The sequence below is a fragment of the Oncorhynchus mykiss genome, chromosome 2, assembly GCF_057628025.1.
Source record: "Oncorhynchus mykiss isolate SJ-2025 chromosome 2, ASM5762802v1, whole genome shotgun sequence".
Taxonomy (NCBI): domain Eukaryota; kingdom Metazoa; phylum Chordata; class Actinopteri; order Salmoniformes; family Salmonidae; genus Oncorhynchus; species Oncorhynchus mykiss.
Window position 1 is genome coordinate 51,382,785 of NC_143023.1, and position 26,882 is coordinate 51,409,666.

The 26,882-nt window shown below is 42.4% G+C and overlaps 1 protein-coding gene and 1 long non-coding RNA gene across 5 annotated transcripts in view; both read left to right on the plus strand.

The window, feature by feature from the left end:
- Window positions 1-9,515: 9,515 nt before the first annotated feature.
- On the plus strand, window positions 9,516-12,851 carry LOC149985139 (uncharacterized). The gene is made up of 2 exons (XR_016487063.1): window positions 9,516-9,709; window positions 10,811-12,851. It is a non-coding gene; the product is annotated as an uncharacterized LOC149985139 (long non-coding RNA).
- Window positions 12,852-20,666: 7,815 nt separating this feature from the next.
- Window positions 20,667-26,882, plus strand: part of LOC110491314 (lissencephaly-1 homolog B) — a 32,632-nt gene continuing 26,416 nt past the window's right edge. For 2 of the 4 annotated variants that reach the window (XM_036950263.2, XM_021564680.3), the window contains exon 1: window positions 20,667-21,287. The gene's annotated coding sequence lies outside the window, so the exon portion shown is untranslated. The remainder of the gene's footprint in view (window positions 21,288-26,882) is intronic. The other 2 variants (XM_090201682.1, XM_036950266.2) reach the window with 2 other exon arrangements.

Here is a 26,882-nt window from a genome sequence, read left to right on the forward strand (position 1 = left end):
CGGCTGCTCGACCATGGAAACCCATTTCATGAAGCTCTCAATGAACAGTTCTTGTGTTGACATTTCTTCCAGGGACAGTTTAGAATTCGGTAGTTAGTGTCACAAACGAGGACAGATTTTTATACCTTTCAGCACTCTGTGGTCCCGTTTGGTGAGCTTGTGTGGCCTACCACTTTGTGGCTGAGCCGTTGTTGCTCCTAGACGTTTCCAGTTCACAATAACAGCCCTTAGTTGATCCGGGCAGTTCTAGCAGGGCAGAAATTTGATGAACTGACTTGTTGGAAAGGTTGCATCCTATGACGGTGCCATGTTGAAAGTCACTGAGCTCTTCAGTAAGGCCATTCTACTGCCAATGTTTGTCTATGGAGATTGCTTGGCTGTGCTCAATTTTATACACCGTCAGCAACGGGTGTGGCTGAAATAGCCGAATCAACTAATTTGAAGGGGTGTCCCCATACTTTGGCAACGTAGTGTTTAATATGGTGGTGGTCAGAATACAGCCTATCTGTGGCAACGGCTTCATTTAGTCCAGCTCCACCCAAAATGAATAGCATGCTATTCTCAGGTCAGAATGTGCATAAAGGGAAGTACATTCCATTTACATGTGCATAACTCAGGTCGGAATCACAGCCATGGTGCAGACAAACTGTCCAAATCCTCTGTTAAACATTTAAACAAACCATCAATGCTAGGCAGGGTAACTGTAGCAGGCATGTTGGTCTGAAATCAATTTGTGGGGGATTTAGAGGCCTCATGTGAGTGTATTGAGTTGACAGACTGGTCAACCATTTCCTGCCCAGGGTGAGTTAAAGGAAATTATACAGGCAGGAAGCCAGTGCTATGGTAACGCTGTTGTATGCCAACAGTGCTGTAGTCCTATTGCATCCTCTGAAGGATATTTTAGGGACTACAGTGAACCATGTAGTCTTCTACATTGACCAACTCAAAAGTACTTTTTTAAACAAATGTTTAAACTAATTTCGTAACCAGAAGTTGATATTAAACACTTTTTAAAATCCTGTTTAAGGCACACTGAGATGAAAAGCATAAATGTACTTCAAATTCACATTTATGTAATTCATGAGTAAAAATCATATGGCTATAAATTAGTGGTTCCTCATTCTCTAGCACTGAAGTTCAGCCTTCACACTGCTAATTGATGATTCCCTGAGTATTAACTCTGTCCAAAGTATGCAAAACCAATCACAATGTTGATCACAAAATAAAAGCCTGCAGACGAGCGACGCTATTGGTGTTGCTGGGGTAAAGCAAGACCACTAGCATCGGCCCACAGCCTCTCTATCCTCTATACAGTATTCCCACTGCTCTCAGGATGGTGGCCTGAGCCCCTGCTGCCATCACCACCTGTCTGTGGAACAGGTAGCGCTCGCGTCCATTAACCTGGTACACCTCCAGCCTCTCCTCTGCCTGGTGGTCCTACAGAACACCATCCCACCTCAGGCTCTCCTTGGCCTGAGCACTGAGCTCTGACAACCCCCTCAGAGGATGGAGCTTGAACTCCTCTGGTGCCAATGGAGGCACTCTTCTCTGACACAGACATTTTTGTCATGTCTGTGCATTCCGCTCCTCCTCCTGTCCCTCTGCCCTTGGTCAGCTGGTCTTCTGACTCCTGAGGGGGCAGCGTTGGTGTGATGGTGGTGCAGTCTGGGGTTTCTCTGTGGGACAATGGTAAAGCGGATAAGATGATTACTGGCCCCAACTCAATAGGCTACTGCAGTGTGACAAAGCGCACTGCATCCAGCCATCAATTGCTTCCCAAATGGCACTACGTTTGACCAGAGCCCTATGGGAATGTGGCCAGTTGGGATAGACTTGTATGTGGTAGGAGGGGAAAGAGGCTTGCGCTAATGGATTAGGTGACACTAATGGGGCCTAATGACACTGGGGCTTTCATCTCTACAGGGACACCTGATCCCAAAATACTTATGTTCAGCTCATCAGCAGAGTTAAAGTCAGGACTAGGGTAGGGAGACCTGTACTAAATGATAGATCGGGAGATAAATAGTCCTGTGTGGATCATTTGGTAAAAGCAACGTCAAGGTTGAGTGTTTACGCAGGGATCACATACTAAACACTTTTTCACTCAATGAATACAATGTAGACTTATCTTTTAATATGTAATAAGGTGTCAAAATGAACCCAAATCATTGTACAGTGTTAAAATAATCACAAACCTGTCTTCTGAATTCAGGGGAGTGTCAGGACATTCCAGCACATCTGTTTTTCTTTGCTGGTGTCCTTCTCTTTGGTCTCCATGTTTGCGGGCAGCTGTGGAGTTCACACTTTATTCCCCCGCATCCCCCCGATACAAAATGGACTCAGGTGGACTCAGGTGGACGTAACATTTATCATACTATTTGGAGTGTTAGGTTTCATATGCTATATATTGTGTGGATGTCCATCCATTTTGTGTATATACAGTCAAGTCGGACATTTACATTCACTTAGGTTGGCGTGAATAAAACTTGTTTTTCCACCACTTCTCAAATTTCTTGTTCACAAATTATAGTTTTGTCATGTCGGTTAGGACAACTACTTTGTGCATGAGAAGTAATTTTTCCAACAATTGTTTACAGATTATTTCACTTATAATTCACTATCACAATTCCAGTGGGTCAGAAGTTTACGTACACTAAGTTGACTGTGCCTTTTAAACAGTTGGAAAATTCCAGAAAATTGTCATGGCTTTAGAAGCTTCTGATAGGCTAATTGACATTTGAGTCAATAGGAGGTGTGGCTGTATTTCAAAGCCTACCTTCAAACTCAATGCTTCTTTGCTTGACATCATGGGAACATCAAAAGACATCAGCAAAGACCTCAGGGGAAAAAAAAATGTAGACCTCCACAAGTCTGGTTCATCCTTGGGCGCAATTTACAAATGCCTGAAGGTACCACGTTCATCTGTGCAAACAATAGTATGCAAGTATAAACACCATGGGACCACGCAGCCATCATACCGCTCAGGAAGGAGATGTGTTCGGTCTCCTAGAGATGAACATATTTTGGTGCGAAAAGTGCAAATCAATCTCAGAACAACAGCAAAGGAACTTGTGAAGATGCTGGAGGAAACAGGTACAAAAGTATCTACATCCACAGTTAAACGAGTCCTATATCGACAGGCTGCTCGGGATGAAGAAGCCACTGCTCCAAAACCACCATTAAAAAAAGCCAGACGCTGGTTTGCAACTGTACATGGGTACAAAGATTGTACTTTTTGGAGAAATGTCCTCTGGTCTGAAACAAAAATAGAACTGTTTGCCCATAATGACCATTGTTATGTTTGGAGGAAAAAGCAGGAGGCTTGCAAACTGAAGAACATCCCAACTGTGAAGCACGAGTGGTGGCAGGATAATGTTGTGGGGGTGCTTTGCTGCAGGAGGGACTGGTGCACTTCACAAAATGGATGGCATCATGAGGTAGTAAAATTATGTGGATATGTAGACGCAAAATCTCAAGACCTCAGTCAGGAAGTTAAAGCTTGGTCTGCCAAATGGACAATGACCCCAAGATGGCTTAAAGACAAAGTCAAGGTTTTGTAGTAGCCATCAAAGCCCTGACCTCAATCCCATAAATTTGTGGGCAGAACTGAAAAAGCATGTGTGACACAAGGAGGCCTACAAACCTGACTCAGTTACACCAGCTCTGTCAGGAGGAATGGCCCAAAATTCATCCAACTTATTGTGGAATGCTACCCTAAATGTTTGACCCAAGTTAAACAATTTAAAGGCAATGCTACTGAATACTAATTGAGTGTATGTAAACTTCTAACCCACTGGGAATGTGAAAGAAATGAAAGCTGAAATAAATAATTCTGTATTCTGACCTTTTCACATTCTTAAAATAAAGTGATGATCCTAACTGACCTTTTAGATTGGGAATTTTTACTAGGCTTAAATGTCAGGAACTGTGACACAAAGTTTAAATGTATTTGGCTAAGGTGTATGTACACTATACAGTTGACGTTTGTGAACACCCCTTCAAATTAGTGGATTTGGCTATTTCAGCCACCTGTTGCTGACGGGTGTATAAAATCGACCACAAAGCCATGCAATCGCCATAGACAAACATTGGCAGTAGTTGGCCTTACTGAAGAGCTCAGTGACTGACCGGGACACTGTCATAGGATGTGAAATTTCCAACAGGTCAGTTCAGCAAATTTCTTCCCTGCTAGAGCTACCCCGGTCAACTGTACAGTTGATCCTTAAAGTTGCGGTACACCCTGCGTGCTGCTACATTTTGTGGCACATCATTTAATTCTCAGCCACTTCTGTTATTGCTAGTTTAACCACCAGAGGGCAACTTTGAGAAGCATTTTGTAGTCGCAGGTAATGTCAATACGGAATACTAACTTTTTTTCTAATAACTAGTATATTGGATTGATTTTATTTAATATTGTTTCCATTCAGACCATTTCGCTCTCGGTGCGTACACTGGACGTTCTAGTCTTTAAAAACTACAGTTACAACCCCAGTCAATCACCCAAGCTAATGTTGGCTAGCTACTTCCAGCCACAAATGAAACCACTCTGGTTCATTGGGCTCAGTGCTAGTAAATTATGCTCAACCTAAGGGATGTTTATGAGTCAAAGGTGAAGGTGATTAGCTCACTAAAGAACTCTGAAGCCAAAGGTGTTTGGGCTGGACTCTACCTTTCTTAACTACAAAGAGTCACTCATTGGCCCCATTACTAAGGTCACCAACACATCTATTGGTCTCGGGGTGTTTCCAAGGGTATGGAAGTCGGCCATAATAACGGCCATCTTTAAATCGGTCGACCCTGCTGACGTGAGTAACTACAGGCCCATTAGTATACTACTACCTGTGGTGTCAAAGGTTGTTGAAAAGTGTGTAGCAGAACAACTGATTGCCCACCTCAACAACAGCCCCTTCACATTACACTCCATGCAGTTTGGCTTCAGAGTGAAACACTCCACAGAAAAGGCCAACTGCTTTCTTCTGGAAAATGAAGTCCAAGATGGACAAAGGGGGCGTTGTTGGGGCTGTGTTTCTGGACCTAAGGAAGGCTTTTGATACTGTTAACCATGAGATTCTCATCACAATTGTCCAAGTTCAACTTTTCCCCTGATGCCTTGAAATGAATGAAATTATACCTTGACGGCAGAACTGTGTCAGAGTGAGCAATGAGCTGTCGCCCACTCTTAGCTACGATGTGGGCGTGCCCCAAGGGTCAATACTGGGGCCCCTCCTGTTCAGCCTGTACATTAATGATCTGCCTTCTGTCTGTACTGGGTTTGAAGTTCAAATGTATGCAGATGATACAGTGATTATATATGTGCATGCAAACAACAAGTTGCACAAGAACTCACTACTGTAATGGTCCAGGTTACAAAGTGACTCGTGTTTGCATCTCAATATGAAACTGTTTGCATGTTCTTCAGAGGGAAACAGATGGCTATGTGTCAGGGGAGAAGCTCCAGATGGTATCAGATTTTAAGTACCTTGGCATTATACTTGATTCCAACCTCTCTTTTAAAAAGCATGTGAAAAAGGTAATTCAAATAACAATTCAACCTAGCTTATTTCCGATTTATACGAAGTTGTTTGACTACAGAGGAAGCAAAACTGTACTTCAAATCTGATTCTCCCTCACTTAACATACTACTTGACTAGTTGGGCCCAAGCTTGCTGTACAACATTAAGACCTATTCAGTCTGTCTACAAACAGGCTTTCAAAGTGCTTGATAGGAAGCCCAATAGCCATAATCAGTGTTACATCCTCAGAAAGCATGAGCTTCCTGAGTTAGGATAATCTTGTGCAATACACTGACGCATGTCTTGTATTCAAGATCCTAATGGGCCTGGCTCCCCTTCCACTCAGTATTTTTGTTAAATAGAAAACCAAAACATATGGCAGCAGATCCACAAGGTCTGCCATGAGAGGTGACTGTATAGTTCCCTTAAGGAAAAGCACCTTCAGTAAATTTGTCTTCTCTGTGAGAGCTTCCCATGTCTGGAATACACTGCCATCAGACACACAACTGCACCACATATCACACTTTCACAAAATGCTTGAAGACATGGCTAAAGGTAAATCAGATTTGTGAACATGGTCCCTAGCTGTGTGTTGCCACTTTCCATGGCTGTCTGTTCACTTTGTTGCTTTTATGAATTTTGTCTTGCTGCTTTTTGTTCTATGTTGCTAGTCATATGTTGCCATTGTCTATATTGTAATTGTTTTTAATAACCTGCCCAGGGACTGCGGTTAAAATAGCTGGCTGGCTAAAACCGGCACTTTTACTGAAACGTTGATTAATGTGCACTGTCTCTGATTAAATAAACAACTCAGCTCTGACCATTTTACTCGCCCTAGCAGAGCTGGTAAGGCAGTTTTAGTGTTAACCAGCGCATTGGTGACTAATGGGTCAAAATACATTTTGAAATCTGTTATTCAATTAGTGTACCCACACTGCTCGTGCGCGCCAACGAGCTTCTGCGTTGCCAAGGGCTAGAATAGAACTCCTATTTCTGATGCAGATCGCGCTGCAAGAAGCTAAAACAAGAAGCTCAAGTCTGTTCAACACTGGTCCGACCAATCTGATTCCACGCTTCAAGACTGCTTAGATCACGTGGATTGGGATATGTTCCACATCGCGTCCAACAACATTGACGAATACGCTGATTTGGTGAGCGAGTTCATTAGAAAGTGCATTGACGATGTCATACCCATAGCAACGATTAAAACATTCCCAAACCAGAACCGTGGATTGATGGTAGCATTCGCGTGAAACTGAAAGCACGAACCACTGCTTTTAACCAGGGCAAGGTGACCAGAAACATGACCGAATACAAACAGTGTAGCTATTCCCTCCAAGGCAATCAAACAAGCTAAGCGTCCGTGTAGAGTCACAATTCAACGGCTCCGATGAGGTATGTGGCGGGGTCTACAGTCAATCATGGATTACAAAAAGAAAACCAGCCCCGTCGCGGACCAGGATGTCTTGTTCCCAGACAGACTAAATAACTTTTTTTCCCACTTTGAGGACAATACAGTGCCACTGACACGGCCCGCAACCAAAACCTGTGGACTCTCCTTCACTGCAGCAGATGTGAGTAAAACATTTTAAAAGTGTTAACTCTCGCAAGGCTGCAGGCCCGGACGGCATCCCCGGCCGTGTCCTCAGAGCATGCGCAGACCAGCTGGCTGGTGTGTTTACGGATATGTTCAATCAATCCTTATCCCAGTCTGCTGTTCCCACATGCATCAAGAGGGCCACCATTGTTCCTGTTCCCAAGAAAGCTAACTGAGCTAAATGACTACCGCCTCATAGCACTCACTTCCGTCATCATGAAGTGCTTTGAGAGACTAGTCAAGGACCACATCACCTCCACCCTACCTGACACCCTAGACCCACTCCAATTTGCTTACCACCCAAATAGGTCCACAGACTACGCAACCACACTGCACAATGCCCTAACCCATCTGGACAAGAGGAATACCTATGTGAGAATGCTGTTCATTGAATACAGCTCAGCATTTAACACCATAGTACCCTCCAAACTCGTCATCAAGCTCGAGACCCTGGGTCTCGACCCCGCCCTGTACAACTAGGTAGTGGACTTCCTGACAGGCTGCTCTCAGGTGGTAAGGGTAGGTAACATCTCCACCCCGCTGATCCTCAACACTGGGGCCCCACAAGGGTGCGTTCTGAGCCCTCTCCTGTACTCCCTGTTCACCCATGACTGCGTGGCCATGCACGCCTCCAACTCAATCATCAAGTTTGCGGACGACACTACAGTGGTAGGCTTGATTACCAACAATGACGAGACGACCTACAGGGAGGAGGTGAGGGCCCTCCGAGTGTGGTGTCAGGAAAATAACCTCACACTCAACGTCAACAAAACAAAGGAGATGATTGTGGACTTCAGGAAACAGCAGAGGGAGCACCCCCCTATCCACATCGACGGGACAGTAGTGGAGAGGGTAGTAAGTTTTAAGTTCCTCGGCGTACACATCACGGACAAACTGAATTGGTCCACCCACAGAGAAAGAGTCGTGAAGAAGGCGCAGCAGCGCCTCTTCAACCTCAGGAGGCTGAAGAAATTCAGCTTGTCACCAAAAGCATTCACAAACTTCTACAGATGCACAATCGAGAGCATCCTGTCGGGCAGTATCACCGCCTGGTACGGCAACTGCTCCGCCCACAACCGTAAGGCTCTCCAGAGGGTAGTGAGGTCTGCACAACGCATCACCGGGGGCAAACTACCTGCCCTCCAGGACACCTACACCACCCGATGTCACAGGAAGGCCATAAAGATCATCAAGGACAACAACCACCCAAGCCACTGCCTGTTCACCCCGCTATCATCCAGAAGGCGAGGTCGGTACAGGTGCATCAAAGCAGGGACCGAGAGACTGAAAAACAGCTTATATCTCAATGCCATCAGACTGTTAAACAGCCACATCTAACATTGAGTGGCTGCTGCCAACACACTGACTCAACTCCAGCTACTTTATAATGGGAATTGATGGAAAAATACCTCACTGAGCTCGAGCTGTTTTGCAAGGAGGAATGGGAAAAAAATTCAGTCTCTCGATGTGCAAAACTGATAGAGACATACCCCAAGCGACTTACAGCTGTAATCGCAGCAAATGGTGGCGCTACAAAGTATTAACTTAAGGGGGCTGAATAATTTTGCACGCCCAATTTTTCAGTTTTTGATTTGTTAAAAAAGTTTTAAATATCCAATAAATGTCGTTCCACTTCATGATTGTGTCCCACTTGTTGTTGATTCTTCACAAAAAAATACAGTTTTATATCTTTATGTTTGAAGCCTGAAATGTGGCAAAAGGTCGCAAAGTTCAAGGGGGCCGAATACTTTCGCAAGGCACTGTACATACAAACACCCCCACCCACAATGTATAGCCGGCATTAGCATGAGAAGAACTTACCACTCCAAACGATGTCCTCTCTGTAATACCTACATGGTTCAAGCAGACCACCATAGTCCCTGTGCCCAAATATTCCTCCATTTTGTAATCAAAGCTTAGCTAGCTAAATGAATCGTCCAACAATTTCTGTCTCACTTTCCCGATCAATTTATTCTAAAATTGTGTGTACATCTGTATATCTAGACATAGATTTAGCTTTCCCTGACTTAGTCGCCATAGTGATTGACATATAAACAGCTGAAGATGCGCTTTACCAAATAGTGCTGTGCGTAACATGCGCTCCTTCCAGTATGAATCTTCAATGGCGAATGACCCACTTTACGCCGGAGTTTACTTCTTGGGTTGGTCTTCCAACACAACCATTACATATTGCCGTTTACCTCAGCTCATTGGCTATCTACCCAGCTAGATTTCAAGATGATCAGTGGGCATTGGGTTAAAATACTGTCAATCAATGAAACAGCGGGCAAATCATTGGTGCACAATGTCATTACTTGTTGTCTTTCTTTCAGTCAATACGTCCCGCGAAATGACCCATCATGTTTGGTTGTGTTACAAACAAACCAGTTGATTGCAATAAAACCAAACATGACTGGAAAAGTCACGTTTAGTGTGTTTTTACATCGAATGTGTCGTCAAATTGAATGAGACGGAATTCACGACAAGCGGTTCACAAAATGTTTTGTGTTAGGCTATAAAAATGTATTTTATCAAACAGAAGACCATTCATTGTGTAACAATGAGCATTGGGATTGCAAACAGTGGAAGATCGTCAAAGGTAAACGCTTTATTTTATTGCAGTTTGATTTTGTTACACCTGTGCTGGTTGAAATAGTTTTTTATGGGGCTCTATCCTAAGATAATCGCATCGTATTTCGCAGTAAATCCTTTTTTAAATCTGACAACGCAGTTGGATTAGCAAGATTCTAGGCTTTCGAATCATGTGAGACACTTGTATTTTCATGAATGTTTAATATGACTATGTAGCGATCACCATATGTAGTCAAATTTAATCCCGCTAACGGGTTCAGTGCGCAGAGGTTAATGTAATTCTAAGCGTCACTCCAGTCAAAACAGGCTCTGCGAACGTTCAATTCCATTCATTTGCTATGGGCTCACGCTATTGTTCCAGTGTAGCCAATGTTAAGCTGTTTTTCAGCCTTGGGTGACCCGTTCTATTTTCCAGCCTGTTGATAGCCAGAGCGAATTTACGAAACCACCCAAATGTTCATTGAGAAAGCACAACGACTATACCATTTAGCTAACCTAAGAATGACGAGAATAATCAAGTCAATAAACGTTGGGTAGTTTGATAGCCTATAGTTAATATACTGGCAAGTTTGATGTATAACTACTAACGTTAGGTAGCTAGCTAACATACCGGTACATACTGCTGTAATGATATGCTATGTGGTTCGTAAGGACAGAGTAGCTAACATTGTCAGCCAACATAACGTAAGGTAACTTATTTGAAAAGTCATTACTTTATTACATAGAGTAGCAAGCTAACCCTTGGTCGTTAGGGCAAATCTGGTCTAATAGGTGTGAGAAAAAAAACTAATGTTAGCACGGCTATTAGACTATTCTTTAGTAAAGGTTGAATAGTCTATTGTTCAGCTGTTCCCATCTCATTATTTTCCCTTTTCCACGCATCATTCTGCTCCTGAGTGGCTCACTTGTGGGCGTGCTGGCAGGATATGGCAGCATCTTCAGTTGTCAAGAATTCTGCATACAGTAGCACATTTGTATGAAGGTGTGGTTATTTACAAGTAAATTGTTATATGCTATGGAGATAAATTTGTGTATTTGTCACAAGCAACTTTTTTTTATTTCCAATCAAAAATGATTGTTCTGAAACCAACTTTTTTCCAACCCAAAGGAATTCAAATCGGACACATACGAAGATGGTATCTCAGGTAAGCAGCACTGGGCTGTATTGATGTATCCTGAAAATGACTTCTGCTGCTTCACATTTACTTTTGCGTACGAGCATATCTTGGTTATCTTCATATCTATAAAAAAAGCAGTTCTCTTTCAGAGAGCGAGCTGATCAAGGGGTCAAATGTAGATATTGCCAGATGTTCACTGTCCAAGGAACAGGCCGTGGAAGCTTTATTACTGGCAAGTGTCCATAACAGGGGTAATTAAACTGTTCTGTTTTTCTCCATCTCTGCCGGTCTTGTTGTACATGGAACCTGTCTCACATGCATTCATTAAAAAAACCTTAATGTCAGCTGCTAATTTTCAGACTTGCACCACACAAACACAGTCCAGTCCAGTGAAAATGGCTATAAGTTATGACTTCCCTGCGGGTTAGCCTTGCAATAACTGTTGGATCCTGTGTTTTACATTATAGCCATTACCATATATATGATTGCATATTATCTGCTGTTGGCTTGTGTGGATGTATGTATGTGTTATGCAACATAGCTGACTTGAAACATTGTTAAAAGTGTCAGGGCCATGGGCCTTTCTCATGATGGAAAAATACAGAGTAGCATGAAGACGAACTGTTCAATGAGTTGGAGGGGGCACATTCAGAGTGAGGGGTTGCAGAACAAGCGGTCTTTTGTTAGATAACAGGAGCCAGGTGCGAGATAACGGTATGGAGCATGAGCGCATGGATGTTCTTCACAGCAACAGTTACATCTATCAACAGAAGCACCAAGAGGCGGGGACCCGCCTGAGCGCCTGCAATAGGCTGAGCAAGTTTAAACCACTGTTTACATACATCTTATCAGTTCCCTGTTCTGCCCTGCGTGGTATTACAGTGAGCCCGTATATACGAAAGTTGCATTTGCCATTTATTACTTAGCTAATAAAAAATACATAGTATAAAATCGGTGACTCATTGTTATATTTATCCTGATACCAGATTCGAATTTATGCAACCTTAACAGATGGTGACCCCGACATGATCTGGTAAAGGACATCGCTGGACATTGGTGTGCCAGCCGATTGGCCAGTTCTGTCGTCGTCGGACGGTGTGTCTCACAAATCCTGACCGGTCAACTAAAAAAGGTAAGCAGACACCTGTTGTGAAAAACTAAAGTTCTGCACATTGGAGTTATCCAAATTTAGTTTTGTGAGACACCTGTTTGATGTAAGTTACTAAATTTAAACTATTATGATGTGTGAGATTGTAAAATAGTTGAGAAAGTAATATCTCCATTGGCAACTGCAATTTTATTATTGATCAACAATACTTAATGATGCATTGTGTATGGGATGTACTAGTATGCCTGTCTGGTAGGTGGTAACAGAGAACACTTACTACATGTATGAATGGTGGGTAACGGGTGACCACCAAAGTGTGAATGGATAGTCTGGGACTACATGTATGATTCATTCTAGTTGATTATAAAAGTGTGACTGGATAGTCTGGGACTACATGTACGAGTGGTGGGTAACGAGTGACCACCAAAGTGCGAATGGAAAGCCATATGATGCGAATGTGATGTACTAGGCAGGGCCAAGTGTGAATGACGGATAATTAAATTGACTAATTGGGACTTGAGACTGATTTAGCCCTATGGAGAGGGTCTCTCTAAGGTCCTAACAAAGCATAGGTGTGTGTGAAGTACATCGGGTAGTAAAGTCGGCGCACTGACTACCAAATTTGAGTGAGGCATTAAGTTGTTCTAGAAACGTGATCCGGTCGACATATTAGTCACGTGGAGTGATTGTATTTTTTATTTTGTACATTTGGTACAGAAGTAAAGGTGATAATCCGGGGGACACTAGACTACTTAATACCCTAGGGGACCCACAGTGCATAATTGAGTTCTTACTTTAGACCTAATTGGGGGCCAATTTAGCCGTATGGAAAGGGTACCACTTGGGTTTGAGTAAAGGCATAGGTTGTTGACAGGATTGTTGTGTACATAAAATTCTGTTGGAAATAGAAAAGGTGTTGAAAATGCTGAAGTCCACTTTAAAAGTGAATGGAGGAAAAGAAAGTAAAGAGTGGAAGAGACGGGGTGAGAAGCTATACAGAGAATGGATAGAAGATGGTGCCATTGCGTCTCCTACTGGTCTGCTTACTGCAGTGAATGAAGATTTGTGTGTGTATGGTGTAAGTTGAAGCTTACTGGCGTGAATTAAGATTTGTGAGACTCAAATCGTGTGGATGAAATACGCTTGATATTCAGTCTAATATCGGTATGAATGAGGTCGGGGACCAAGCGAGTGTGGTACATTAGGTATTACAGTTGGAGCTGGTACCGGGGAGAATGTTTAAAAAGTTGTGGACTTGCACATGAGACGTTTGCACAGAGTTATATCATTGAATATTGAGGGGGTGTGCATGACTGTTGGAAAAAGTGTTCAACTCTATTAACGTAAAATTCTGTGTGTAGATTCATATCATGAGGTTTGAACTATACTAATATTGTAGAATTACATAATCAACATCTGAACATACTTACGTTAAACATTAATTGAGCCACTGAGTAATAGATAAGATGTACGGGAGACGGGGCGAAGGGTGTGGTCGACGTAAGACGGGAGTGGTGTTCTAACCAAGTGCTGAGAAATAAGGTAAGGTAGATTTATTTTGTTATTTTAATTAATTTATACAAGTACTTCCCGGTTATTGATTTTGGTTTGATTGTTCAGATAACACCATTGAAATTAATCGGGAGGTTAAGGTATACTAACATTAGAATCTGTTTTCATTATGGGGAACAATGAATGGCCCGCAGAGTGGATTGCAGGCTGATTTTATTTTATGTTAAAGGGACAGTGTACGTTTATCACAGTTGTGTGTGTGTGTCTAATGGCAGGGTATTTAAGAAGTATTTTGGGGAGACAATTTGGAGAAACAGGAATGTAAGACATGAAACATCGAGACAAATTGTTTGAGGGGATTATTATTAGGTTTTGTTTTTGTAGTAAAAGTTTGGGTTAAGGGGATTTCCATGTTCCCAGAGACATGATATCTTAAAGGGGTACACTCACATATGGAATATTAGGAGTTTTTATTTTCTGAGTCTTAATTAAATAGGTGAAATCTTTTGATAAAGGAATGTTGTTTAATATAGTAAGAAACACTTCTTTGGAGGGGTGGTATGACTTATGACCTCCATTGTAACTTTCCTTTGTGGTCTGATCAGCCTCATTGGAAAGCCATTTGGATGGAGAATCTAGGGTCATTTGTAATACTGATATTAAGGTAATTTAATTCAAAAAGGCAGTGAAATTTACATTATAGTGTCATTATATTTTCTCTGATGAACGTGGTGTGAAAATTAGCTAGGATAAGTTTTAATTATGGTAGACTCATGTTAAGTATTTGGGACATATTTTGAGCCAACAGGGCAGAGAAGAAATTGAGATATTTGTGTTTGGTTTAAACACCTGTGTACAGGAGTGCCAGTGTACCTGTGTAATGGGGGAGGGTGTCCGTATGGGGATTACATGATAACCAACTTGGGACAGTTCTAGGATTGGAGAAGAGGGTATCCTTATAGCATAGGGGATCCCACAAAGGTGGATAGGTTTTCCATGATATGGGGGAAACCTGGGAGCACTGTTGAACTTTGTAAAGGTGATGAAATCCTATTAACCATCAAAACTATTAAGCTCTCTGATGCAGGCACTTACACCATCGGACTACAAAGGACCAGGACAGACACGATGGGTGTGTTTTCTATTAAGGTGCTGCCAAAACCAGAGGTCCCAGATGAACCAGAGCCAGACACACTCCTCTACCACCCCTGGACCGAACCTGCCACCTACCACCACTGTGTCAAATCTCATTCAGGTAATTAACGTTAGAGACTATTCAGCTATTGATCAATTAGGCACTGAGACTGGTTTTGATGGTAGGGACAATTTGTGGCTGTCTTATATGAGGTATACAGCTAAGACCCTGAAAAGAAAGGACTGCATGAGTTACATGAAACATTGGTCATGCTAGACCTGTTCTGGCTACACACCCATTTGCTATAGGAGAAGGAGAGGGGTGGTTGTGTATTCTGAGAGGTTTTTACCAGGTTCAGCCCAATTCAACTCTCTGTTCCTCTTTGAGCCTTGTGTTTCCTACAGTACCTCCTCATCGGGCCCCTTGGGGTGTTAAGGCATATGGAGGCAATTACAGTTGCATCACGGGTACAGGTAATGGCATTGATTATGGGAGATTGCCTGAAGCTGATTGCAGTAGTAACATAACCATTAATTCCACTTGGCCAGTTACAGGCCTAAACCAAACTAGTGGTCTGGCTGATGTGTGGTGGATCTCTGGACCCAAAAGAGTGCTGAGACCCATTCTTAGAGGAGACTGGCAAGGTACGTGTGCTCTGACCAGTTTGATAATTCCACTGACCATTGTTGATGTTACTGCTGAACAGCTGTTGGGTTCTGTATCCAGGGGACCTGAAAACATTCCATCCCATGGGAGACATAGACGTAGTGCTCCATGGACAGAGGATGTAGTTGACATACACACTAACCTGTTGGGAGTGCCAGTGGGGGTTCCTCATGAGTTTCAGGCCTTGGGTAGGAATGATGGACTCTGGCACTTACTACCTATTATAGGTCCAGCCATAGTGGATGCAAGGCAGACTGCATGGATTAATTACATCTACTATAATCACCAGCGTTTTGTGAATTACTCCCGTGATGCACTCACTGGTGTGTCTGAACAGTTTGAGGCCACATCTAGGGTTGCCAGACAGAATAGACTTGCTTTGGATATGCTTCTTGCCAGTCAGGGGGATGTCTGCAAGATGTTCGGTGAACAATGTTGCACGTATATTCCTAATAACACCAGTCCAGATGGTAGTATATCTAAGGCCCTTAGTGGGCTTGATGCACTATCTGCTGAGATGAGGACCATGGCGGGGGTGGAGGAGTCTGGACTGTTCTCTTGGTTGGGAGCCTGGTTTGGTAAGTACACTGGTATGGTGGTTACTGGATTTCTGACCCTAATTATTGTATTTTTGTTATTGCTTATGTGTTGTGCTGCTTGCATCATACCGTGTTTTAAGAAGTCTGTTACAGATGTGGTGAAGGCTTCAGGCATGATGCCTTTGCTTGATGCTCCAGTTGGAGATGCTGATACTGAATCATGCTTTCAGGGGAGGATGGGACTGACTGAGGTTGACCCATGGTATGTTGTGGGTGAGGTAGTAGAATAAATATTACAACACCACATGTTCTTCACAGCAACAGTTACATCTATCAACAGAAGCACCAAGAGGCGGGGACCCGCCTGAGCGCCTGCAATAGGCTGAGCAAGTTTAAACCACACCCAGCCTCTACTGTGATAGGCCAACAGACGGGTTGGAACTGTCTATCACAGTATAAAGAATACCGTTTACATACATCTTGTCAGTTCCCTGTTCTGCCCTGCGTGGTATTACAGTGAGCCCGTATATACGAAAGTTGCATTTGCCATTTATTACTTAGCTAATAAAAAATACATAGTATAAAATCGGTGACTCATTGTTATATTTATCCTGATACCAGATTCAAATTTACGCAACCTTAACATAACCAAGTGATGAGACACATAGCCTTCTATATTTAAATGTTTCAGGTACACTTCAATAGGTGTCTGCGTCACATAGTATCTTCTATTGTTTGTCCTCATGTCTGTTTTTCAGTATAGAGTACTCTGTAGCCACTTAGTGTGGACACCAGGTGAGACCACACACAATCACTTGGTTGGGTCAACAGGAAGCATTATTAAAGATACTTTACATTGAAATACAGACAGATGTAGTAGTCCCAGAGTTAATGTTCCAAGGTCAGTTTGGAATTTCACCTCCTGATTTAAGATGACTGGCCGTGTTAGAATAAAACAAACCGGGTTTAATCATGCTCTCTCTCTCTATCCATCTGTCTCTCGTCTGCAGGTATGTTTTGATGTGAGGAAGCCAGTCCCGTCATTGCCACCTCACCCGCTCTTAAGATAACCTTGGGCCCCTAGTTGGCCCGACGGTTGGTTAGGAGACACCGCAATTGTGATGAACTGAGAGAATATTAGGGTAGCACTGTAATTCATTAAACATATGCTGTCTGCCGCTGTTCTTACCTCTCCCCACCGAGTCTTCCTCGGTTTATAACGCTGTTTCTAGTCTATTGTATAGTTACAATATGTAATCATTGTCCCAGGAGCAGCAAACACTGAAGTGTAGAATTGTAATGCAGATACAGTATCATTCAAATAATGGAATTTGATATGACTGAAAAAATGTCTCAGATTCATACCTGAACCGCACTTTTATTTGCCAAGGAAGAGTACACGAGCAGTGAATATATTCAATGTACAGGCTACGATGTGGGAATCTCATGCGTGGTAATAACTACAGTACATGTATATAGGACTTGCATCCTTGGCACAAAGTTATTATATTATACTCTAGGCCTATCCATAGGCTTCAATGCCATTCAGACTTGAAGTTGATACAACTATGATAGCTGAGGTTTAGGTTCTGAACTAATAGTCATACCAATCTAACATCTTTACAGTCCATACACAGATCAGCTACGTACTGTAGCTAGCTACACATCCATAGGCAGTTATTTTTATCCTCCACTACACAATAAGCAAGTAAATAGTTGGCTACCTTACTTCAGCTGCATTGCAAGGCAAGCTTATAAATTGTACATTCAATGCTTTAGCTAGCTAGATTCTTTACATCTACTGTTTCACAAGACAGCCTGGTTTGCTGGTTTTTGTGTCCCTAAAACTAACACAAATTACAAATTAATTCTAACACTAGCTAGTCAGGTAACTTGCTAAATGGAGGTTTTCATGAACTATGACAATATGCACAAACGTCTCTACATTAAACATTCCTCTCAATTGTACTTTTTTTTGCTTGACTCGACTTCATAAAAATGTACATTTAGTTCCCCCGTAATGTTTTGTCAGCCATCTTTGAACGCCGCAAGGGTGGCTCGCATCAAAATTTGTCATTGGAACCACTGTTCATAAAAAACCGCAACTTTTAAAGGAGGATCACTAAGTGCTGTTAATGTGAAGTGGAAATGTCTAGGCGTAACAATGGCTCAGCTGAGAAGTGATAGGCCACACAAGCTCACAGAACGGGAGTGCTGAAGCGCATAAAAATCATCTGTCCTCTGTTGCAACATTCACTACCTAGTTCCAAACTGCCTCTGGACGCAACATCAGCACAAGAACTGTTCGTCGGGAGCCAAGCAGCCGCACAAGCCAAAGATCACTATGCGCAATGCCAAGTGTTGGCTGGAGTGGTGTTAAGCTCGCAGCCATTGGACTCTGGAGCAGTGCAAACGGGTTTGGCAGATGCCAGGAGAATGCTACCTACCCGAATGCATAGTGCCAACTCGATAGTTTGGTGGATGGTATGGGGCTGTTTTTCATGGTTCGGGCTAGGCCCCTTAGTTCCAGTGAAGGGAAACTTTAACACTACAGCATACGCAATTTTGTGCTTCCAACTTTGTGGCAACAATTTGAGGAAGGCCCTTTCCTGTTTCAGCATGACAATGCCCCTGTGCATAAAGCGAGGTCCATACAAAAATGTGTAGAGAGGTGTGGAAGAACTTGATTGGCCTGTACAAAGCCCTGACAACTCCATTGACGCAAAGGGGGACCAACTCCATATAAATGCCCATGATTTTGGAATGAGGTGTTCAACGAGCAGGTGTCCACATACTCTTAGTCATGTAGCATAGCTAGACACACACACCTCTCCAGCAAAACCAGAATACTGGACACCAGAATGTGTCAGTCTGTGTACACGTACGAACAATGCTACAGCATACAATGACATTCTAGACATTTCTGTGCTCCCAATTTTGTGGCAACAGTTTGGGAAAGGCCCTTTCCTGTTTCAGCATGACAATGCCCCTGTGCACAAAGCAATGTCCATACAGAAAGGGTTTGTTGAGATTGGTGTGGAAGAACTGGCCTGCACAGAGCCCTGACCTCAACCCCATCGAACACCTTTGGGATGAATTAGAACTCCGACTGCGAGCCAGGCCTAATCGCCCAACCTCATTAATGCTCTTGTGCCTGAATGGAAGCAAGTCCCCGCAGCAATGTTCCAACATCCTAGTGGAAGGCCTTCCCAGAAGAGTGGAGGCTGTTATTACAGCAAAGGGGGAACCAACTCCATAATAATGCCCATGATTTTGAAATGTGATGTTTGATGAGCAGGTGTCCATATACATTTTGTCATGTAGTGTATGTTATGAATTGAAATTCATATAATATGTTACGAGTTCGCAAAACGTATTTGACTAATTCCAATTTGTTTTGGCTAACGTTAGCTAGGTATAGTCTAAAACCAGAATGCCCGACGGGGATTGTGCAAAGGTAATTCTCTTTGCGCACCCAACAGCATCCAGGTCTCCACCGAATATGGATGGGAGCCACAGCTGTTGACTGAGGTAAACAATGCAATTGTATAAACAATTATTGCATATACTGTAGTCTTTCAAATTTGTGATTGACTTGGAGTTGTTTGTCTTACTATTTTAGTATAACGTACTTTCAGATCACTGAAACCCCACCTGATGTGGGAGTTGTCGAACTACACTACCAGTCAAAAGTTTGGACACCTACTAATTCCAGGGTTTTTCTTTAATTTTACTATTTTCTACATTGTAGAATAATAGTGAGACTTCAAAACAATGAAATAACACACATTGACACATGTAGTAACCAAAAAAGTAAACGTGTTAGCCAAAAGCAGTGGTGGAAAAGGTACAAAAATCTCATACTTGAGTAAAAGTAAAAAATACTGTCATAGAAAATGAGTCAAGTGAAAGTCACCCAGAAAATAGTACTTCAGTAAAAGTCTAAAAGTAGTTTGTTTTAAATATGCTTGAATATTAAAAGTAAATGGAGCTGCTGAAATATACTTAAGTATGAATAATAAAAATTCCATTAATGCAAACAAGACGGCACACTTTTTCTTGTTTTTTTTTCTCGTATTTACGGAGAGCCAGGGTCATACTCCAACACTCAGACAGAATTTAAAAACAAAGCATTTGTGTTTCGTGAGTCCGCCAGATCAGATGTAGTAGGGATGACCAGGGATGTTCTCTTGATACGTGTACGAATTGGACTATTTTCTGTCCTGCTAAGCATTCAAAATGTAACAAGTACTTTTGGGTGTCAGGGAAAATGTATGGAGTAAAAAGTACATCATTTTCTTTAGGAATGTAGTGAAGTAAAAGTAGTGAAATATAAATAGTAAAGTACAGATACCACAAACTACTTAAGTAGTACTTTAAAATACTTTACACCACTGGCCAAAAGGCCTGGTTCCACCCTCTTCAAAAATATCACTCACACTGGACCAAACGTATCTATCATAACCATGTCCTTAAACCAAATGCCCGACTCGATATTAAACTTCTCCAAGCCAAAATATAATTTTAGCCCCCTCCAGGGACATGCTAAACCCAGTAGTCCTTCCACCTCAAACACTCATTAGTTCAACACTCTAAGACTCCAGTGCTGTGGTCACTAGTTACCACAGAATTGGCCTTATCGTAAAAATGTATGATTTAAAAAAAATAGGTCTTAATTTAAGATTTGGCATACGATTAGCAGTGTGGTCAAGGTTAGGTTTAAAATCAGATTTTAAGATGATCAATTGTAGAAATAGGCAGGGTTTTTTCCTTTGTGGCTGTGGTAACTAGTTACGACCCTGTGCTGTGGGAAGGAACGGACTGATATTTGATTGATGGAAAAATTCAGCCAATGGTTGCAGCAATAGGCGGCTGTGTCAGGAAATGTATTGGTCAGGAGTAAAACGTCCTGTACCCAGAGCCATCGTGGATTTACTAATGCAGACAGATTACAAGCAAAGGCATGCGTTACAGCTGTGCAAACCCCGGATTTACAACTACAAACCATTTTGAAACAAATTAGACGTTCAATTTGTCAACCCCGAGCTTCCAGATTCGGCATGTGCAAATATGTTTTATTCACAGAAGATTCATAATTCAAAGTTTTCTAAATGAGTTGAACGCTTGCAAATGTGAAATTACATTTTTCACACATGATACAAGGTTTCGAAATTAAATGACAAATTTGCGAATTATGATACAAACTTGCAAAATGAACTAACACATTTGTTTATCGGATCTCAGGGATCTCAATGTGCGACCAGGAAATTCAACATGTGCGTACTTTTAGTATCCGGTGTCCCAAACCTTCCTCGAGGACAGTTGGACTGCGCGTGCGCGCCGTGCTGCCAGCCCACGCGCGGTCCGGAGGCGGTAGTGACGCCTGACTGAAATACAGCAGCAGAAAACAAGATGTCACCCAGCAGGGTCTGAGCAAAAACAAAACATTTGATCGGCTTTTTTATTATCGCAGAACAAGGACTATGAGACAGATCATTCATAGAAGGGTGAGTTGATCTTGTTTTGCCATAAAACGAAGCGGTAATGATGACGATGTGGCTGCAGATTTATTTTTGTGCGCCTCCCGTCTGTCTCAAAATGGCGAAGAGGCTGTTACAGTAACATAAGGTTGGGAAACTGATTCTTGTAGCTAGATAATGTCATGATCTTGCTCTGATACATTTCTTATGTTGCCTCACAGTGAATGTTTTGGCATTTGCATCGAGTTTGTTTACATGGCACGTTAACTGGATGGATTTTAAACATGGCTATTTATATAGCAATTAACCACGGTTCAATTGGTTCACTTTAATGGTCGGGAGGTGATTGATTAACTAAGATATTTATGTACGTTATGTGGAAACGACAATGTCATGTTTGACAAGAGGACTTTGGTAGTAAAATGGTAACGATTCTTTAGCCATCCCGTTAGGTGGCTAGTTAGTTAGCTGGAAGGGCGTGTTAATTGGCTATCGCTGCAACCTTGTCCCAGCTGGCTAGCTAACGGTAGCTGTTAACATTCCTTCGATGTTAGCTATATCATACACTGGTAAATTGGCTAAACCACATATTTTAGTCTCACCTTTGCAGTAATGCAAATGTTTAATCTTGCTAAGGAGTTGCCGACTTATGTAACGTTAACCACTAACGTTAGCCACCTAGCTGGCCTTTTGGAAAGTTCATTTCAGAAGGTTAGCTAGCCATCTAAATGGTTTCCTGTTAACGTTAACTAAATTAGTAACATACTTTCTTGCTTTGGCGGTGGTTCATCATAAATAAGTTGCACAGAACGTGGTCCTGTGGTTGGCTGGCGGCCACCTTCCAGAGGAAGAGCGGTACATCTCGGCAGAAAACCTGTCTCCCTCCAGCAGGTGGCGTTTCGCCCACCAAGCAAGGCGTTTTGGTATGGAGGGCAATGGGTGTCAAATTTGGTAAACAACAAAACATGTATGGCTTGTTTGCTATGGGATTTTTATTTGCTCAAATAGACATTTCGTAATGTTTAAGTTGTGAGCAGTGTACTGATATAAGTAGGACGCAACATGACGTCAACTGTCAGAAAAAAACACTCGAGTTGTCTTGAGATTCAAGGAATGAGGCTTGATTTGATTTATTAGGATCCCGATTAGCTGACCCCAATGGCGACAGCTAGTCTTGAAAAGGGGATTACATACATTGAAAATACAATTTACATACATTTAAAAACAATTTAGTGTGTGTGTGCATCTGTTACACATACATGTCAGTATATAAACAGAAGTATGTCACATGGGGGAGAGGCGTTGTGCCGTGAGGTGTTGCTTTATTTCTTTCTTGAAACCAGTTTTGCTGTTCACTTGTACTATATAAGATGGGAGTTCCATACACTCATGGTTCTGTATAGTACCTTACATTTCCTTGAATTTGTTTTGGACCCGGGGACGGTGAAAAGACTCCTTGTGGCATTCTGGTGAGGTAAGTGTAAGTTGAATATTCAATACATTTTGGAATTTGTAACATTAATGTTTCTTATAAAAACAAGAAGTGACACAAGACATGCAGTTCTGTTCTCTGCCAGCTGCAGCACTTGCCCATATGACTGGACAATAATCAAGATGAGCTAAAACTAGAGCCGGCAGGACTTGCTGACCATGACAGTTTTACAATCTGTCTAATGTCATATCTAGGGTGTTCCTAATTTGTGGTGTGTTGCTTAGGGCACTATCCCAAGTTGATAACTACATAAGTCTACAGCTGAAAGGCACCAGCTTCAGGCAGTCTACAGGGATGACCTATTGACCTTGGAGTAAATTTTCAACTTTACTAAGGCTGGTATTTTGTTCAGACCCTTAAGTGATCCGAGCATAAATCCTCAGTAAATATTCCATTGTACGTGTGCGTTTATGTTTACATAAGCGCACATGCCAAGGGAAAGAACCAAGTATCCTGATGGATTCATTCTGAACAGGTTGCAACCTGACTTCATCAGATAATTTCCATGTCGATGCCTGGAGGTCAGTAAGAGTTTACGTCAACCTCAGCACATATGTTAAGGTGTCCGGTAGTAGTTTTACTGCACATTAATGTGTCTTACACCATTATAGACGCCTTCATACCTATCACCACTATCTCATAGCCATGTTATCCACGGAGGAGCTAACCTCATGACGGAAGTACTCTATAAGCACTGAGCCAGTCGTACGCGGTGTGATCATGGTTCATGACTCCTGAATGGAGGGTTCTATTAGTGGTATGTGTGTTGACCATCAGAAGTGTGTTCTGGAGATTCTATTCCACGTGTTGCAATCTGAGTGACTAACTCATCTGTCGCTATTATCAATAGCGATTTGACTTGTGCAGTCTCTAATCCTCTTACTGGTTGTTGCTGGACTGACTGGTAGCATTTTTTTTATTTATCAACTAGGTAAGTTAGTTGAGAACAAGTTCTCATTTACAACTGCGACCTGGCCAAGATAAAGCAAAGCATTGCTACAGAAACAACAACACAGAGTTACACTTGGAATAAACAAGCGTACAGTCAACACAATAGAAAAAAAAGAAAGTCTATATACAGTGTGTGCAAATGGCATGAGGAGGTAAGGCAATAAATAGGCCATAGTAGCAACGTAATTACAATTTAGCAGATTAACATTGGAGTGATAGATGATCAGATGATGGTGTGTAAGTAGTGATACTGGTGTGCAAAATAGCAGTAAAGTCCATTAAAAACTATGTGGATGAGGTATGTAGATTGGTTGGGCTATTTACAGATGGACTATGTACATCTGCAGCGATCGGTTAGCTGCTCAGATAGCTGATGTTTAAAGTTAGTGAGGGAAATATAAGTCTCCAGCTTCAGTGATTTTTGCAGTTTGTTCCAGGAAGGAAGGAAAGGCAGCCAAAGAAGGTGTTGGCTTTGGGGATGACCCGTGAAATATACCTGCTGGAGCACGTGCTACGGGTGGTTGTTATCGTGACCAGTGCGCTGAGATAAGGCGGGGCTTTACCTAGCATAGACTTATAGATGACCTGGAGCCAGTGGGTCTGGCGACGAATATGTAGCGAGGGCCAGCCAACTAGAGCATACAGGTCTCAGTGGTGGGTGGTATAAGGTGCTTTGGTAACACAACGGATGGCACTGTGATAGACTACATCCAATTTGCTCAGTAGAGTATTGGAAGTTATTTTGTAGATGACATCGCCATGGTCAAGGATCAGTAGGATAGTCAGTTTTACTAGGGTAAGTTTGTCGGCGTGAGTGAAGGAGGCTTTGTTGCGAAATAGAAAGCCAATTCTGGATTTGATTTTGAATTGGAGATGTTTGATATGAGTCTGGAAGTAGAGTTTACAGTCTAGCCAGACACCTAGGTATTTGTAGTTGTCCACATACTCTAGGTCAGAACCGTCCAGAGTAGTGATGCAAGTCGGGTGAGCAGGTGCGGGCAGCGAACGGTTGAAAAGCATGCATTTGGTTTTGCTGGCGTTTTAAGAGCAGTTGGAAGCCACGGAAGCAGACTTGTATGGCATTGAAGCTCGTTTGGAGGTTGGTTAACACAGTGCCCAAAGAAGGGCCAGATGTATACAGAATGGTGTTGTCTGCGTAGAGGTGGATCAGGGAATCATTCGCAGCAAGAGCAACGTTGTTGATATATACAAAGAAAAGAGTCGTCCCGAGAATTGAACCCCGTGGTACCCCCATAGACTACCAGACGTCCAGACAACAGGCCCTCCGGTTTGACACACTGAACTGTCTGCAAAGTAGTTTGTGAACCAGGCGAGGCAGTTATTTGAGAAACTAAGGCTATTGAGTCTGCCGATAAGAATGTGGTAATTGAAAGCCTTGGCCAGGTCGATGAAGACTGCTGCACAGTATGGTATTTTATCGATGGCGGTTATGATATCGTTTAGCATTGGTACTCAAGGGGACCAGTTGTCCTACCGATTTTATTCAGAAATGTTATCCTACAGGAACAGATGATATGGAGCATTTTACTAGTTTTATTGTAGTTGAATCTACACATGGCAAGGCATGACTATTTTTGCTATTTGTTTTGGAGGTGGAAGTCCACTGGACTTCTTTTACAACCAGTGTAGGACACCTCAGTAATATCTTAGATGTGTTCTAAGATTACCCCTGTCTAGGGGCCTGTCTGCTCCTCACTGTTCTCATAGGGGAGTTTACAACTAGATTTGTTTTCCGCTCTGGCGGCCTCGTACGGTGATGCACGTAGTCTCGACCACCACCACCAGCGGTTGGTATCACAACCAAAAAGGTTGGACCCTATGTACAAAATGTCAGCGGCCGCATAATGAGAATGACTGTAACCTTTCAACCAAATCACCTGGTGTTTGTGCTTCAAAATGCTCAGTGGCTGTTTCAGATTTCAAAAGCAGTTCCTCGGCAATGTTTTCATTTCCTGCTTTTGTCAATAGTTGCTCGGTTCTCTTCATGTCAGCCATGTCTTGCACGTGCTTCAGCTGTGCACTGCAGTATTGCGATCAATCCTTTTTGGGGTGGAGGTTCACTAATATGACAACCAGCCCATTCATGAGCTTTCAATACGACTTTCCTCAGTACAAAATCCTCGACGACCCACTGTGCTGTCAGACTCGGCATGCTCATGGGGCTGATATCGCTGGTCCAATTGTCAGTCGTGATGCTACTACTGTGTAACTCCGGTAGGACAACATCTGAAAAATAGTTTGCTTGATAGTGTACCGGTGCTTGACCAGTCGGCGAAAGCCAACATCGCCCACGACAGAGAACAGTTGATTGTTAAGGAAAGCAAGAGCAAAGAAAGAATTCGGCAGACAGGGTGGGCGGGTCGTCACGTGTTACAAGTGTAGCGCAAAATTTTACGTGGTGTCATTACGTCATGTACCTATGTTATAGGTATGCATGTCTGCTTTGACATTAGTTTTGCACATTGCTGTTAAACTAGACATCGGGGTCGATGTTGGCAGTTTTGGCTAATATCGGATGATTCCGATATGTTCACCTACTACGCATCCCCAATTTATTACTACGAGGTAGGATACAAAGTCTGAAAATTAGGCTTTTCATTTAACCAGATTTCATAGCTTTTGGCAATGGCTCACAGAACTTGTTTTTGTTCTAACATCTGTCCCCCTGTGTTTATGACTAAGTCGGAAGTTTAATGAAACAATATCAAACCATTTTTTTTGTCCATTGAGTGCTAGTGTAGAATTTTACAATGTATTAAATATAGAATTTAACCTTCTGAACCACCCATCCCGGATCCGGTATAACTCATCAGCAACGCTGAATAGCATAGCGCCACAGTCAAATAATATTACTAGAAAATATTCATGAAATCACAAGTGCAATATTGCAAAACACAGCTTAGCCTTTTGTTAATCCACCTGTCGTCTCAGATTTTGAAATTATGCTTTACGGCGAAAGCAATACAAGCGTTTGTAAGTTTATCGATCGTTCGAAAAAACAATAAGCACACTTAGCATCAGGTAACTTGGTCAGAAATCAGAAAAGCAATCATATTAATCGTTTACCTTTGATCTTCGGATGTTTTCACTTTCGAGACTCCCAGTTAGACAACAAATGTTCCTTTTGTTCCATAAATACATTTTATATATCCAAATAC